General features: G+C 44.0%; 1 pseudogene; it reads left to right on the top strand.

The window, feature by feature from the left end:
- Window positions 1-14,330, top strand: part of LOC115101391 (ryanodine receptor 1-like) — a 116,334-nt pseudogene that overhangs the window by 54,312 nt on the left and 47,692 nt on the right.

Genomic DNA, 14,330 nt, shown 5'->3' on the forward strand with positions numbered 1-14,330 from the left:
TGCATACCAGAGAGAATACTATAGACATCAAGAAAGCCAGTCAGTTGATTATTGACAGGTTTTTCCAACACTTTGATAAACAGGGCAAAATAGAAATAGGCCTATAACATTTTGGATCAGCTTGATCTCCCCTTTAAATAGAGGACGCAACGTGGCTGCCTTCCAAGCAATGGGAACCTCCCCAGAGAGGAGAGACAGGTTAAAAATGTTAGAGATAGGCTTTGCGATTATAGGGGCAGCACCCTTAAGAAGAAAGTGTCTAAACCATCTGACCCAGATGTTTTTTTAGGGTCAAGTTTAAGGTGCTCCATTAGCACCTTGGATTCAGCGACTGCCTCCAGGGAGAAACTTTGTAGCGGGACAGGGGAAAAAGAGGGAGAAGCATCGGGGATAGTTGCATTAGAAGGGTTGGGAGATGTTGGACAGGCAAGGAGGCATGGCGGAGTCATATAGGAATCCATACTTAATGAAGTGGTGATTTAAAAGCTCAGCCATGTGCTTCTTGTCAGTAACAACCATATCATCAACTTTAAGGGACATGGGCAGCTGTGAGGAGGAGGCTTCATTCTCCAGGTCATTAACCATTTTCCAGAACTTCCGGATAGCCTGAGTGCACTTATTTCTCCTTTGCCTGAACGAGAGCCAGTCAGCCTGAGTATTCCGTGTGCCGAGCCTTTCGGCAAATGGAATTTTTGAAGTGGAGTAACTCTGCAAGATCACGGTCGAACCAGGGGCTGAACCTGTTTTTAATTCTCATTTTCTTTATGTTTGTTAACAATATCACTGAAAATATCAAAAAAGAAGGTCCAAGCATCATCGACAGAGATGATTCTATATCATTTTACAGAGGCCGGGTCATGAAGGAAGGCTTGCTCATTAAAGTTTTTTAGCAAGTGTCTATGACAAATCAGGACTGGTCGTTTCACTGAGCAGCCATTACAAACACAGGCTGTAAAACAGTGATCACTAAGGTCATTACAGAAAACACCAGACTGATACCCATCAGGATTATTTGTGAGTATAACATCGATGAGAGTAGCCTTTTCTGGGTGTTTAGAGTCATACCTTGTGGGATTGGTAATAATCTGAGAAATATTTATGGAATCCTCATTGCTTAAGGACTTCGGTAGGTTGTTTAAGCATGTCCCAGTTTAGGTCACCTAACAAATTCAGACTTAGTGTAAGGGGATAGAAGAGAGCTTAGGGCAGGCAGGGTACAGGCCGGTGCTGATGGACGACGATAACACCCAGCAACAGTCAACAAAGAGCTATTTGAAAGTATCTAGGCACTCCACATTGTGTCATGCATAAGAACATCCCTTAGCCGTGGTATATTGGCCATATACCAGAACCCCACAGGCCTTATTGCTTTAGTATACCGGACAGAGAACTGGAGGAACTGAGAATCAGCATGAGCCTTCTTTCTCCATCAGGAACATCATGAGCAACAAAGTGTTTTATCAGCACCCCAACCTAATGCGAGCGCTGGGCATGCACGAGACTGTCATGGAGGTGATGGTCAACGTGCTGGGTGGTGGTGACTCCAAGGTGAAGTGGTTATATGCTTCATAACTACAGGATCAATGCTTGTCTGCAAATTCAAATGCGTAACATATTTTTACACTGTAGTCATTCACCCTACATGTGTTCTTCTGCAGGAGATCAGATTCCCTCGTATGGTCACCAACTGCTGTCGTTTCCTGTGCTACTTCTGTCGTATCAGTCGTCAGAACCAACGCTCCATGTTCGATCACCTCAGCTACCTGCTTCAGAACAGCGGCATCGGCCTTGGTGAGGGACATTTATATCTTCTTCCAATACAAGTTTATATTCTTGTATAAATGGGAAAGAAAGGTCCACATAATTCCTCTAAAGGCAGAATAGTTTTGCTGTGTGTTGAAACTGAACGTGTCATGGATGTCTTTCAGGAATGCGTGGCTCCACCCCTCTAGACGTAGCTGCAGCATCCTGTATTGATAACAATGAGCTGGCTCTGGCGCTACAGGAACAAGACCTGGAGAAGGTTGGACACCCCCAGCACCCACATGAACATTCTCTGATCCAGCAGCACATTGGTCATCACTCTTTCTGTCTCTTTTGCACTGTGTTTTTCCTCCCAGGTGGTGAAGTACCTTGCAGGATGTGGGCTTCAGAGCTGTCCCCAGCTCCTGGCTAAGGGTTACCCTGACATTGGCTGGAACCCTTGTGGCGGAGAGAAATACCTGGACTTCCTCCGCTTCGCTGTCTTCGTCAACGGTCTGTGTTTGTTGGCTTCATGTAATGGAATACACTGCTGTTGGTATTGTCTTTCTGTTTGTCCTTCGTCACTGAACGTGGTTTGGCTCCATGTCCCCCATAGGAGAGAGCGTAGAGGAGAATGCCAATGTGGTGGTGCGTCTTCTGATCCGTCGGCCAGAGTGTTTTGGCCCGGCCCTGAGAGGAGAGGGTGGGAACGGCCTACTGGCTGCTATAGAGGAGGCCATCAAGATCTCTGAAGATCCTGCCAGGGACGGCCCCACTGTCAAGAAAGACAGGCGCTTCCCCGGCATGTAAGTGCCAAACCGCTTCGGGACTCTGCCGATTGACTATCTAGTCTTAACTGGTGTAGTAGATTAGAACATGTTCTCCTTTTTGGGCCTACATGTATGAATTTTTCCTTTCTCCTGGTAGGTTTCCTGGTGGAGAGGGGCAGCATGAGGAGAACAAGGTGCATCTGGGGAATGCCATCATGTCCTTCTACTCAGCTCTTATTGACTTGCTGGGACGCTGCGCTCCAGAGATGCATGTGAGTACTGAGTGTTGGGAAACCTTAAGAGAGAAGCCAAGGTTTATGGAATTGTGCTAGCTAGCTGCTGTGTTTTCAGTCTAAGACATTGCTATTTGTTCTTCATCCTCCAGTTGATCCAGGCTGGGAAGGGTGAGGCTCTGAGGATCAGGGCCATCCTGAGGTCCCTGGTGCCCATAGAGGACCTGGTGGGCGTCATCAGCCTGTCTGTCCAAATCCCAGACTTTGGAAAGGGTGAGCCACAGGGGAAACCAATTAACTCTGTTGTGTTGGCTCAAGGAAAGGGAGTATTGATGTCTTGATGATGAAACAGAACAAAAAATGGTTTTAGTTTAGTTTGATCGTAATATGTTCCATATTATATCTGTAGTCAAAAGTGTTAATATAATGTGAGTCCTAGCATTTATTCTCCCCTCTAACTTCCCTCTGTCTTTTGTGATGTCTAGATAACAGCATCATTGAACCCAAGATGTCTTCCAGTTTTGTGCCGGACCACAAGGCTCCCATGGTGCTGTTCCTTGACAGAGTGTATGGTATTGACAACCAGGACTTCCTGCTCCATGTGCTGGAGGTGGGCTTCCTGCCTGACATGAGGGCAGCTGCTTCTCTGGACACAGTAAGTCAGCCTCTCTCGATCTCACTTACTCATATACTGTACAAGGCAATAACTTGCTCTTATGCAGGAGTGAGACACTAAGCATATATTGACTGTAAACAGAACTACAGCTAATTTGTTGGCCTATCAGCATAATGTTTGATTAAAAATGTGTCTCAACATTTTCATTGAGTTGTTAGTGTGTGGTCTTTTGAACACAGAGAACATGACAGTTTAAATCACGGATGGGCAACTGGCGACCCGCGGCTCCCCTTTTGTCGTCCAGTGGATTACTGTTGAGAGTTAGAATAGTGGAATACACAAGGGGCAATTTCAAAATGTGGTTGTTCATCAGCAGTTTTTCTCTTGTTATGTCAGTCACTGGCAGTCACTCAATTAGCCCATCTCAGCAAAACATTTTTAGTTTGGGAAGTTAGTTTAGTGGCCAGCTATCTAAACTTGTAGTAATCATGATGGAATTACTGACCTGGGGGCCCCCATTGATTTTGTTAGTCACTCTCGATCAGAATTGTAGGAAATTAGCTTTAAAATAAAAAATGTTTCTCTTCCCCTTGGCAAAATGTGTAGAATTGCAGGAAATGAACTCTAAAACCTCAAAATGCTTTCAAAAAGGGGGGGGGCTCTAAAATGTTTTCCCAGTGGGGGAGTGGGGGCAACAACATTTCACATAGTGCCCCAAAAATGCTGCCGGTGTGGGTATGGATGTGGGGACACAGACCTGAAATTGGTTTTGTGGGCCCTACGCCCAACAAAGTTGTCCATCCCTGGTTTAAATGGATCTCTCCCCACTAGGCAGCTTTCTGCACCACAGAGATGGCCCTGGCTCTGAACCGCTACCTCTCTCTGGCCGTGCTGCCCCTCATCAACAAGTGTGCCTTCCTGTTTGCCGGCACAGACCACCGGGCCATCATGATCGACTCCATGCTGCACACCATCTACCGTCTGTACCGCGGACGAGCCTTCACTAAGGCCCAGAGAGATGTCATTGAGGAATGTCTCATGGCTTTGTGCAAGTGAGTTGGACTTACCATGAGCTGTTATCTGAAGTCTATTTTTCTGCATTCTGTCAGTAGAATTGTCATAAAGATGATAATTTCATGTCTCCTGGACATGACATGTTCTCTTCCCTAAACTGTTTGTACATTGAACTTTTAGTGAGGCGTTCAACCTCACTAGGGTATGTGGGATGCTAGCGTCCCACCTGGCCAACATCCAGTGAAATTGCAGAGCACCAAATTCAAATACAGAAATACTCATTATAAAAATTCTGAAAACAGTATTTTACATAGGTTTAAAGATGAACTTCTTGTGAATCCAACCACGGCGTCAGATTTAAAAAAATGTTTTACGGCGAAAGCATAACTTACGATTATTTGAGAACATCGCCCAGCCGACAAATCATTACAAACAGTAACCAGCCAAGTAGAAGAGTTACACAAGTCAGAAATAGAGAGAAAATGAATCACTTACCTTTGATGATCTTCATATGGTTGCACTCAGAAGATATTAATTTACTCAATAAATGTTTGTTTTGTTCGATAAAGTCTTTCTTTATATCCAAAAACCTCCGTTTTGTTTGCACGTTTTCTTCAGTAATCCACAGGCTCAAACGCAGTCACAACAGGCAGACAAAAAAATCCAAATTATATCCGTAAAGTTCATAGAAACATGTCAAACTATGTTTATATTCAAACCTCAGGTTGTTTTTAGCCTAAATAATCAATAATATTTCAAACAGACAATAACGTTGTCAATATAAAAGGTAAACAAGAAAGGCACTCTTTCGGTCATGCGCATGAAAAAGCTATGTGACACTGCAGGGTCCACTCATTCAGACTGCTCTTACTCCCTCATTTTCAGAATACAAGCCTGAAACAATTTCTAAAGACTGTTGATATCTAGTGGAAGGCATAGGAACTGCAATTTGAGTCCTAAGTCAATGGATACTGTAATGGCATTGAATAGAAAGCTATAACAACAACAAAAAAATCCTACTTCCGGTATGGATTTTTCTCAGGTTTTCCCCTGCCATATCGGTTCTGTTATACTCAGACACTATTTTAACAGTTTTGGAAACTTTAGAGTGTTTTCTATCCAACTCTACCAATTATATGCATATCCTATCTTCTAGGCCTGAGTAGCAGGCAGTTTAATTTGGGCACGCTTTTCATCCAAAGTTTTGAATGTTGCCCCCTACCCTAGAGAAGCTTTTAACCATGCTTGATAATGTATTTACGTGCGCTTATTTATTTGTGTCTATTTCTTAGAAATCTACGGCCATCCATGTTACAACACCTGTTGAGAAGGCTGGTATTTGATGTACCAATTCTCAATGAATATGCCAAAATGCCACTTAAGGTATGGACATGACTTAAACATTAGCCAATCAAACCTTTATAGAATCAAAACAAAGGAATGAAGATAGCTGTATCAAGATAATGTACGTATCATCCAGATGTTAGTATGCATCATCTCACCGATCTCATAATGTTCTTTTGTTGGCTGCAGCTTTTGAACAATCACTATGAGCGTTGTTGGAAGTACTATTGCCTGCCCAACGGCTGGGGCAACTTTGGAGTGTCATCAGAAGAGGAGCTGCATCTCACCCGCAAACTCTTCTGGGGCATCTTTGAGTCCCTGGCCCACAAGGTTACACTATTACACTGATCGATCATACCTTAGTCACCAGGAAATGTTTGTCTCCAATAAAAAACAATACGTTGATAGATCATTGTAGAAATATTTCACTATGTCATCTGGTTCTGGTTTCAGAAATTTGATGCTGAGCTGTTCAAAATTGCCATGCCGTGCATATGTGCCATTGCTGGGGCCATCCCTCCAGATTATGTAGATGCCAGCTACTCCTCCAAGACTGAGAAGAAAGCCTCAGTGGATGCAGAGGGAAACTTTGATCCCAAGCCAGTGGAGACCACAACGTGAGACCCTTGAATGGGAGAGAGTGAGATGAGAGAGATTGAAAGAGAGAGAAAATGATGGACAGAAGAGAGGGCGAGATGAGGGTGTAAGATGAAGGAGAGAAGAGGGAGATGATGAAGGGAGAATAAACTGATAGGAGGAAGGCCTTGAGAAAACACAAACAATTTAGATAAGATACAGTATCAATGGAAAGTGTTGATATTTTTATGAATATTTCGCAGTATCCTTTGCTTTTAGCTACGTGTAGTATGTTATGTCTATGGTGTACTGAAGTCGATGTTTTGTGTTGTAGTACTATCATCCCTGAGAGATTGGATGGTTTCATCAACAAATATGCTGAATACACACATGACAAGTGGGCTTTTGAAAAGGTCAGTAAAAAAAACGACCAAAGGCAACAATAAACGTTTGTGTATCAGTTGTACAGCAAACTGTACAATGTATGGTGTTTTAAACAATAATGTTGTATGTATGTTCACCTGCAGATTCAGAACAACTGGACGTATGGAGAGATGTTGGATGAAGATTCTAAAACTCACCCCATGCTCCGACCGTACAAAACATTCTCAGAGAAGGTAAGAGGCACAGTTGATTGTTTTCTTACAATGCATTGTCTTTTCTGTCAAACACCACAGATTTTTACAATTTCTGCTCTCTGATGCCCTCTGTCTGTAATGATCTCCTCCTTTGTAGGACAAAGAGATCTACCGTTGGCCCATCAAAGAGTCCATGAAGGCTATAATTGCGTGGGAGTGGACTCTGGATCAAATGAGGGAAGGAGAGGAAGCCAAGACTGAGCAAAAGAAGGCGGCTCGGAAAATCTCTCAGATTGCACAGGTACAGAGAAAAGGACGATAGGAAAGGATGAATAACCCATTTAATAGGATCTCTGTGGACAGAGATAATAAAAACAGTATGAATAAATGTGTGTATTTCAGGCAACGTACGACCCCAGCCATGGCTACAGTCCCCAACCGATTGAGATCCCCCACATGGCACTGTCAAGAGAGCTGCAGGTATGATGGCACTAAAGTATTTTATCTTTATTTAACTAGGCAAGTCAGTTAAGAACACATTCTTATTTTCAATGACGACCTAGGAACAGTGGGTTAACTGCCTTTTTCAGGGGTAGAACGACAGATTTTTACCTTGTCAGCTCAGCGATTCAATCTTGCAACCTTCCGGTTACTAGTCCAACGCTCTAACCACTAGGCTACCCATCCCTCTTAATTACTTTAGAGACTGTAATGTGATCAATGTTTTCATCATTTCTCCTTTCCCTAGTCCATGGCAGAACAGCTTGCAGAGAACTATCACAATACCTGGGGACGCAAGAAGAAGATGGAGCTGCAGTCCAAAGGTCAGAGGTCATTCTGTTCAGAAAACAAAGAGGTTATTGCCTACAGAATTGCCAGTCACCTTTTTCTTTTTTAAAAATCAATGGGAACTTTGTGTGTGTTTTGACTGTGTGTAGGAGGAGGCTCCCACCCTTTGCTTGTACCCTATGACACCCTGACAGCAAAGGAAAAGGCACGAGACAGGGAAAAGGCTCAGGAGCTTCTTAAATTCCTTCAACTCAATGGATTTGCAGTCACCAGGTAAAAGGAAAAGTTATTGAAGGTGTATCAAGTTGAGGAAGCAACTGAATATGTATTGATAAATCATACAATTGAATTCTTTCTCCAGGGGGATAAAAGACATGGAGTCAGACATCTCATCTATCGAGAAGCGCTTTGCTTATGGTTTCCTGCAGAAGCTGTTAAAGTGGATGGAGATGGCCCAGGAGTTCATAGCTCACCTTGGTAGAGTGGGCTCATGGAGGAGGGTGGATGATGATAACCAATGAAATAGTGCTTTGTTATTGAGCAACTGAATGAATCAGTGTAGAGTCAATGTGGACATTTAACACGATAACAATTCTCCATAATGTTGTCTTTTGGGTTTCATTCAGAGGCTGTGGTGAGCAGTGGCAGAGTGGAGAAGTCGCCTCATGAGCAGGAGATCAAATTCTTTGCAAAGGTGAGAGCAGAATCACTATGAAACAGGCCTATCTAGAGAGGAGGAGAGAGGGCATTTGATACAACTGTTAAATGTTTACTGCAGGAGTATAAGAATATATGATGATGATGATCTGTGTTTGTCTCAGATCCTGTTGCCCCTGATCAATCAGTACTTTAAAAACCACTCTCTGTACTTCCTGTCCACACCGGCCAAAGTCCTGGGTACTGGAGGACATTCCTCTAACAAGGAGAAAGAGATGATTGCCAGGTAACTCCGTCACACACTGTATTACATGTGTATTGCTACACCTCAGTTTAGTTAGTTGGCTTTCGCCACTTTCATTTTTCTCTACTCATCATGTCAAGTCTCTCTTTTGGAACCTGTGCTGTAATTTCACATTTTTCCTCTTACCTTTCATAATTCATTACCTTTCATCATTCATTACCTTTCATCATTCATTACCTTTCATCATTCATTACCTTTCATCATTCATTACCTTTCATCATTCATTACCTTTCATCAATCATTACCTTTCATCGTTCATTACCTTTCATCACTCATTACCTTTCATAATTCATTACCTTTCATCATTCATTACCTTTCATCATTCATTACCTTTCATCAATCATTACCTTTCATCGTTCATTACCTTTCATCACTCATTACCTTTCATCATTCATTACCTTTCATCAATCATTACCTTTCATCAATCATTACCTTCCTCTGTGTTTCCTCTCTCCTTTCTATTGGGTGTCGCTGTAGCATCTTCTGTAAAATGGCTGCTCTGGTGAGACACAGAGTTTCTCTCTTTGGTAAGAAATCGTCTTTATCCTGATGATTTAGTTATGTCCCGTCATTCCTGCTATGTTTCCATCTGTCTAACTTGTGTTTGACCCTACCAACTGTATCTCTATTTCACTGTCCGCTGTTCGTCCACCTCTGACTCTGATTACCTGTGCTTGGCTTTCTCCCCTTCTCATGCTGATTTGAGTTGATGTCATTTGAACTAATGTACTTGCACTGAAGGTTTTTCTACCTGGTACTGTAAATCCAAAATAATTTATCTTGAGATGGCCAGCCTTCATTATATCTAGGTGACTTTGTCTATCCTCTATAGGAAATGACGCCCCTGCTATTGTCAACTGTCTTCACATCCTGGCACGATCTCTGGACGCAAGGTAATCTTCTTCACTTCTCTGTAATGTGTTCACAATCCAAATACGAAGGTGTCGTGTCTTTGGCTATGCCGGATTAAGTGATATGACATGCTATTCTATAAAATAATATCATCTGATTGAGCTAATCATGTAAATGTAATTAACTAGAGAGTCGGGGCACCACAAAATAATATTTATAGAGCTGTTATCTTCCGAATAAACTCTTAAAGAACTCGTAATTTTTTACATCAATAGCAGTCAACATTAATCTTCATCTTACTTCAGTCTCATCTGAAAGTTGTACATTCTTGGTTATCTGCAAGAACCCTGGCTAACAATTTGAATCAGCAATACAAACTTGGGTTTAATCATTTATTTACTAAATACCTAACTAATCACACATACACATAATTAATCATAACTTGATTACAAATTACGTCATAGGAAAATGTCCCTAGCGGGCGGAACAGATATGACGGCTTGTTACACAAAGGAAAAGGGGCTGGGTTGAGTAAAGAGCGGAAGACAGGAACAAAGGCGAAGCTGTGCTATCGTAAATACAGTATCTTATGCATTCTAAATTACCGCCCATTTGGAAAAGGAAAATGCAATAAATATTTACTCTGAGCTGTGCTTCAGTAGGTTGGTGGTAGATGGAAGGCCGTGTTGCCAAACCGAGTCGTTGTGTGATAGATGGGATATTCTGTCTGTTCCTTCCTAACCTGCGTTTGCAGCTGCGGTCGCTAACTCAACAGCTAGGAGGTATCACTTCTGTAGTGAATAAGAGTTCAAAGTTCATACCATTCGCAACCAAAGCTCATGCTGATGTTGGCTTCGTTCTGAACCATTCTGACATAGGACTGTTGCCCTCATATCCTCGGAACAGAAAGTTATGTTGTCGTCAAGGCTTTATATAGTAAGGGAGAAAAGGGGTGTGTTTCATAGTTTACAACCTCTGTCTCTTCACGTGGGCGGGCCACTGAGTGAGCAGCAATATCTTATGAAAACCCACATCTCCCATTTTAGAAGCTAAAATCACATTTCATCCCATCACAAATCATTTCATATTCAAACATTTAAATTGAACAACAATTCCATGTGAATCCGATAACTCTGATGTGTAGACTTTCCACTGTAGAGTTTATGTCATCTTATCATTGATGAGAATGTCTCAGATCACAACCGAACTGACATCATATTCATTAAGTACCACCGCATATGTTCAATTGTTCGGATTACCAGAATATAGTTAATTTCCCCCCACATTCTGACGTTCCCAGAATCTCTATGTTAACCAAGGGTTTTGCAAATGTAACCTTAGTAGGGTAGAGGGAGGAAAAAGGGGGGAAGAGGTATTTATGACTGTCATAAACCTATTCCCCAGGCCAAGGTAATGGATCAAATGTGTCATCTCAGGTTTTCTCATAGCCTTCCTCTGTTCCCTCCCTGCTCTGAATTCCGCAGGACGGTGATGAAGTCTGGGCCTGAAATCGTGAAGGCAGGGCTCAGGTCATTCTTTGAGGGTGCAGCTGATGATATAGAGAAGATGGTGGAGAACCTCAAACTGGGAAAGGTGTCTAAAGGCAACCAGGTAAGAGCAAAGTGTCTACAAGAGAACAGGTAGGAATTGAACTATTCCAGAAGTATTGTCTTTCAATCTTGTTCACCATGTTTTACTGTGTGGTCCCTCTACAGCAGGTGAAAGGCGTGTCCCAGAACATCAACTACACCACCATTGCTCTGCTCCCAGTCCTCACCTCCCTGTTCGACCACATCTCTCAGCACCAGTTTGGAGATGATGTCATTTGTGAGTTGTGTCATCACAGCATTCATGAGATGACACATCATTCCAGTTTACTTACTCTCAGAATTGTGAAAAATGTGCATATCTTGTGGACTGTTAACCGTGTATGTTCGTGTTCATGTGTTTTTGTGTGTGTGTGTTCGTGGTGGTCAGTGGATGATCTCCAGATGTCGTGTTACCGCATCATGTGCGCCATTTACTCCCTGGGTACTGTCAAGAACCCTCATGTGGAGAGGTGAGTCTGGATCTGGATCTGTTTATCTTTGTGAACAGTACAGCAATACAAACCTGATCATCTGTGAGTTTGACTGCCCTTGTCTTCCCTTGTCCAGGCACATGCCAGCCCTAGGGGAGTGTCTGGCCCATCTGGCGGCTGCTATGCCAGTGGCCTACCTGGAGCCCCATCTCAATGAGTACAACTCCTTCTCTGTTTACACCACCAAGACCCCCAGAGAAAGAGCCAGTGAGTGTCCAGCTAGTCCTGTAATTTGTTCTCTGTCCACCCAGAACTTGTATTCAAGTTCCTCAACACTCTCTCTCATCTTCTCTTTTTTCTTGTCTGTCTGTCTGTCTGTCTGTCTGTCTGTCTGTCTGTCTGTCTGTCTGTCTGTCTGTCTGTCTGTCTGTCTGTCTGTCTGTCTGTCTGTCTGTCTGTCTGTCTGTCGTCCGTCCGTCCGTCCGTCCGTCCGTCCGTCCGTCCGTCCGTCCGTCCGTCCGTCCGTCCGTCCGTCCGTCCGTCCGTCCGTCCGTCTGTCCGTCCGTCTGTCTGTCGGCGTCTGTCGGCGTCTGTCTGTCTGTCTGTCTGTCTGTCTGTCTGTCTGTCTGTCTGTCTGTCGGTGTCTGTCTGTCGGTGTCTGTCTGTCTGTCTGTCGGCGTCTGTCTGTCTGTCTGTCTGTCTGTCTGTCTGTCTGTCTGTCTGTCTGTCTGTCTGTCTGTCTGTCGGCGTCTGTCTGTCTGTCTGTCGGTGTCTGTCTGTCGGTGTCTGTCTGTCTGTCTGTCTGTCTGTCTGTCTGTCTGTCTTTCTGTCTGTCTGTCTGTCTGTCTGTCTGTCTGTCTGTCTGTCTGTCTGTCTGTCTGTCTGTCTGTCGGCGTCTGTCTGTCGGCCTGTCGGCGTTTGTCTGTCTGTCTGTCGGCCTCTGTCTGTCTGTCGGCGTCTGTCTGTCGGCCTCTGTCTGTCGGCGTCTGTCTCTCGGCCTCTGTCTGTCTGTCGGCCTCTGTCTGTCTGTCGGCCTCTGTCTGTCTGTCGGCGTCTGTCTGTCTGTCGGCCTCTGTCTGTCTCTGTCTCTCGGCCTCTGTCTGTCTGTGTCTTGATGTCCATAGTCCTGGGTCTGCCCAATGAGGTCCAGGAGTTATGCCAGGACATACCAGAGCTAGACGTTCTATTGAAAGAGATCGGGGACTTGGCAGAGTCAGGTGCCCGTTACACAGAGATGCCCCATGTGATTGAGATAACTCTGCCCATGCTGTGTAACTACCTGCCCCGCTGGTGGGAAAGAGGAGTAGAGATCTTCCCTGAGCTGGAGGGCCAGATCTGCACCGACGTCACCTCTGAGCAGCTCAACCAGCTGCTGGGCAGCATCATGAAGATCGTCGTCAATAACCTGGGAATTGACGAGGCCTCCTGGATGAAGAGGCTGGCTGGTGAGGTTGCCACAATGCTTTACGCGTCTAATGTACATGTGTGTGTGTGTTTTCTTGCCAACTCACCATCACCTCTCCTCTTCCATCCCTAGTCTTCTCCCAGCCTATTGTGAGCAGGGCCAAGCCAGAGATGCTCAAGTCCCATTTCATCCCCACCATGGAGAAGCTGAAGAAGAGGACAGGGAAGGTGGTGGCAGAGGAGGACCACCTGCGTATGGAGGGGAAGGCCGAGGGGGATGAGGAGGAGGGCACCATCAGGGAGGAGTTTGCTGTGCTCTGCAGGGACCTGTACGCCCTCTACCCTCTCCTCATCCGCTATGTGGACAATAACAGGTACAGTACACAGGCAAACTAGTGGCTGCTCATGTTTTTTCTGTAGATATGTAGTACACCCTTTCATATCCAGTATCCTGTCTAACAGTACTATATGTCAGAAACCATTCCCCTGCCAGTTGTCTTTGCATACATGTTTGTTGTGGTGTTGATGGTCTCCATGAGTAGTACCTCAAAGAGATGTCCTCCATTTGCAGGGCAACGTGGTTGACATGCCCAGACCCAGATGCAGAGGAGCTCTTCAGAATGGTTGGAGAGGTCTTCATATTCTGGTCCAAATCTCATGTGAGTGTAAACCCCTGAAAGGTGACAACATAACAATAACGAGGCTATACACAGGGTGTACCGAGTCAGTTGTGCGGAGGTACAGGTTAGTTGAGGTAATTTGTACATGTAGGTAGGGGTGAAGTGACTATGCATAGATAGTAAACAGCCAGTAGCAGCAGTGTACAAAACAAATTGGGGGAGGGGGGGGGGGTCAATGTAAATAGTCCTGGTAGCCACTTGATTAATTTAACTGTTCAGCAGTCTTATGGCTTGGGGGTAGAATCTGTTGAGGAGCCTTTTGGACCTAGACTTGCCTCTCTGGTACAGCTTGCCTTACGGTAGCAGAGAAAACAAAAATCAAAATCAAATCAAATCAAATTTTATTTGTCACATACACATGGTTAGCAGATGTTAATGCGAGTGTAGCGAAATGCTTGTGCTTCTAGTTCCGACAATGCAGTGATAACCAACAAGTAATCTAACTAACAATTCCAAAACTACTGTCTTATACACAGTGTAAGGGGATAAGGAATATGTACATAAGGATATATGAATGAGTGATGGTACAGAGCAGCATACAGTAGATGGTATCGAGTACAGTATATACATATGAGATGAGTATGTAGACAAAGTAAACAAAGTGGCATAGTTAAAGTGGCTAGTGACATAAGAATGCAGTCGATGATCTAGAGTACAGTATATACATATGCATATGAGATGAATAATGTAGGGTAAGTAACATTATATAAGGTAGCATTGTTTAAAGTGGCTAGTGATATATTTACATCA

This window comes from Oncorhynchus nerka, linkage group LG19 (genome assembly GCF_034236695.1).
Source record: "Oncorhynchus nerka isolate Pitt River linkage group LG19, Oner_Uvic_2.0, whole genome shotgun sequence".
NCBI classification, from domain to species: Eukaryota; Metazoa; Chordata; class Actinopteri; order Salmoniformes; family Salmonidae; genus Oncorhynchus; species Oncorhynchus nerka.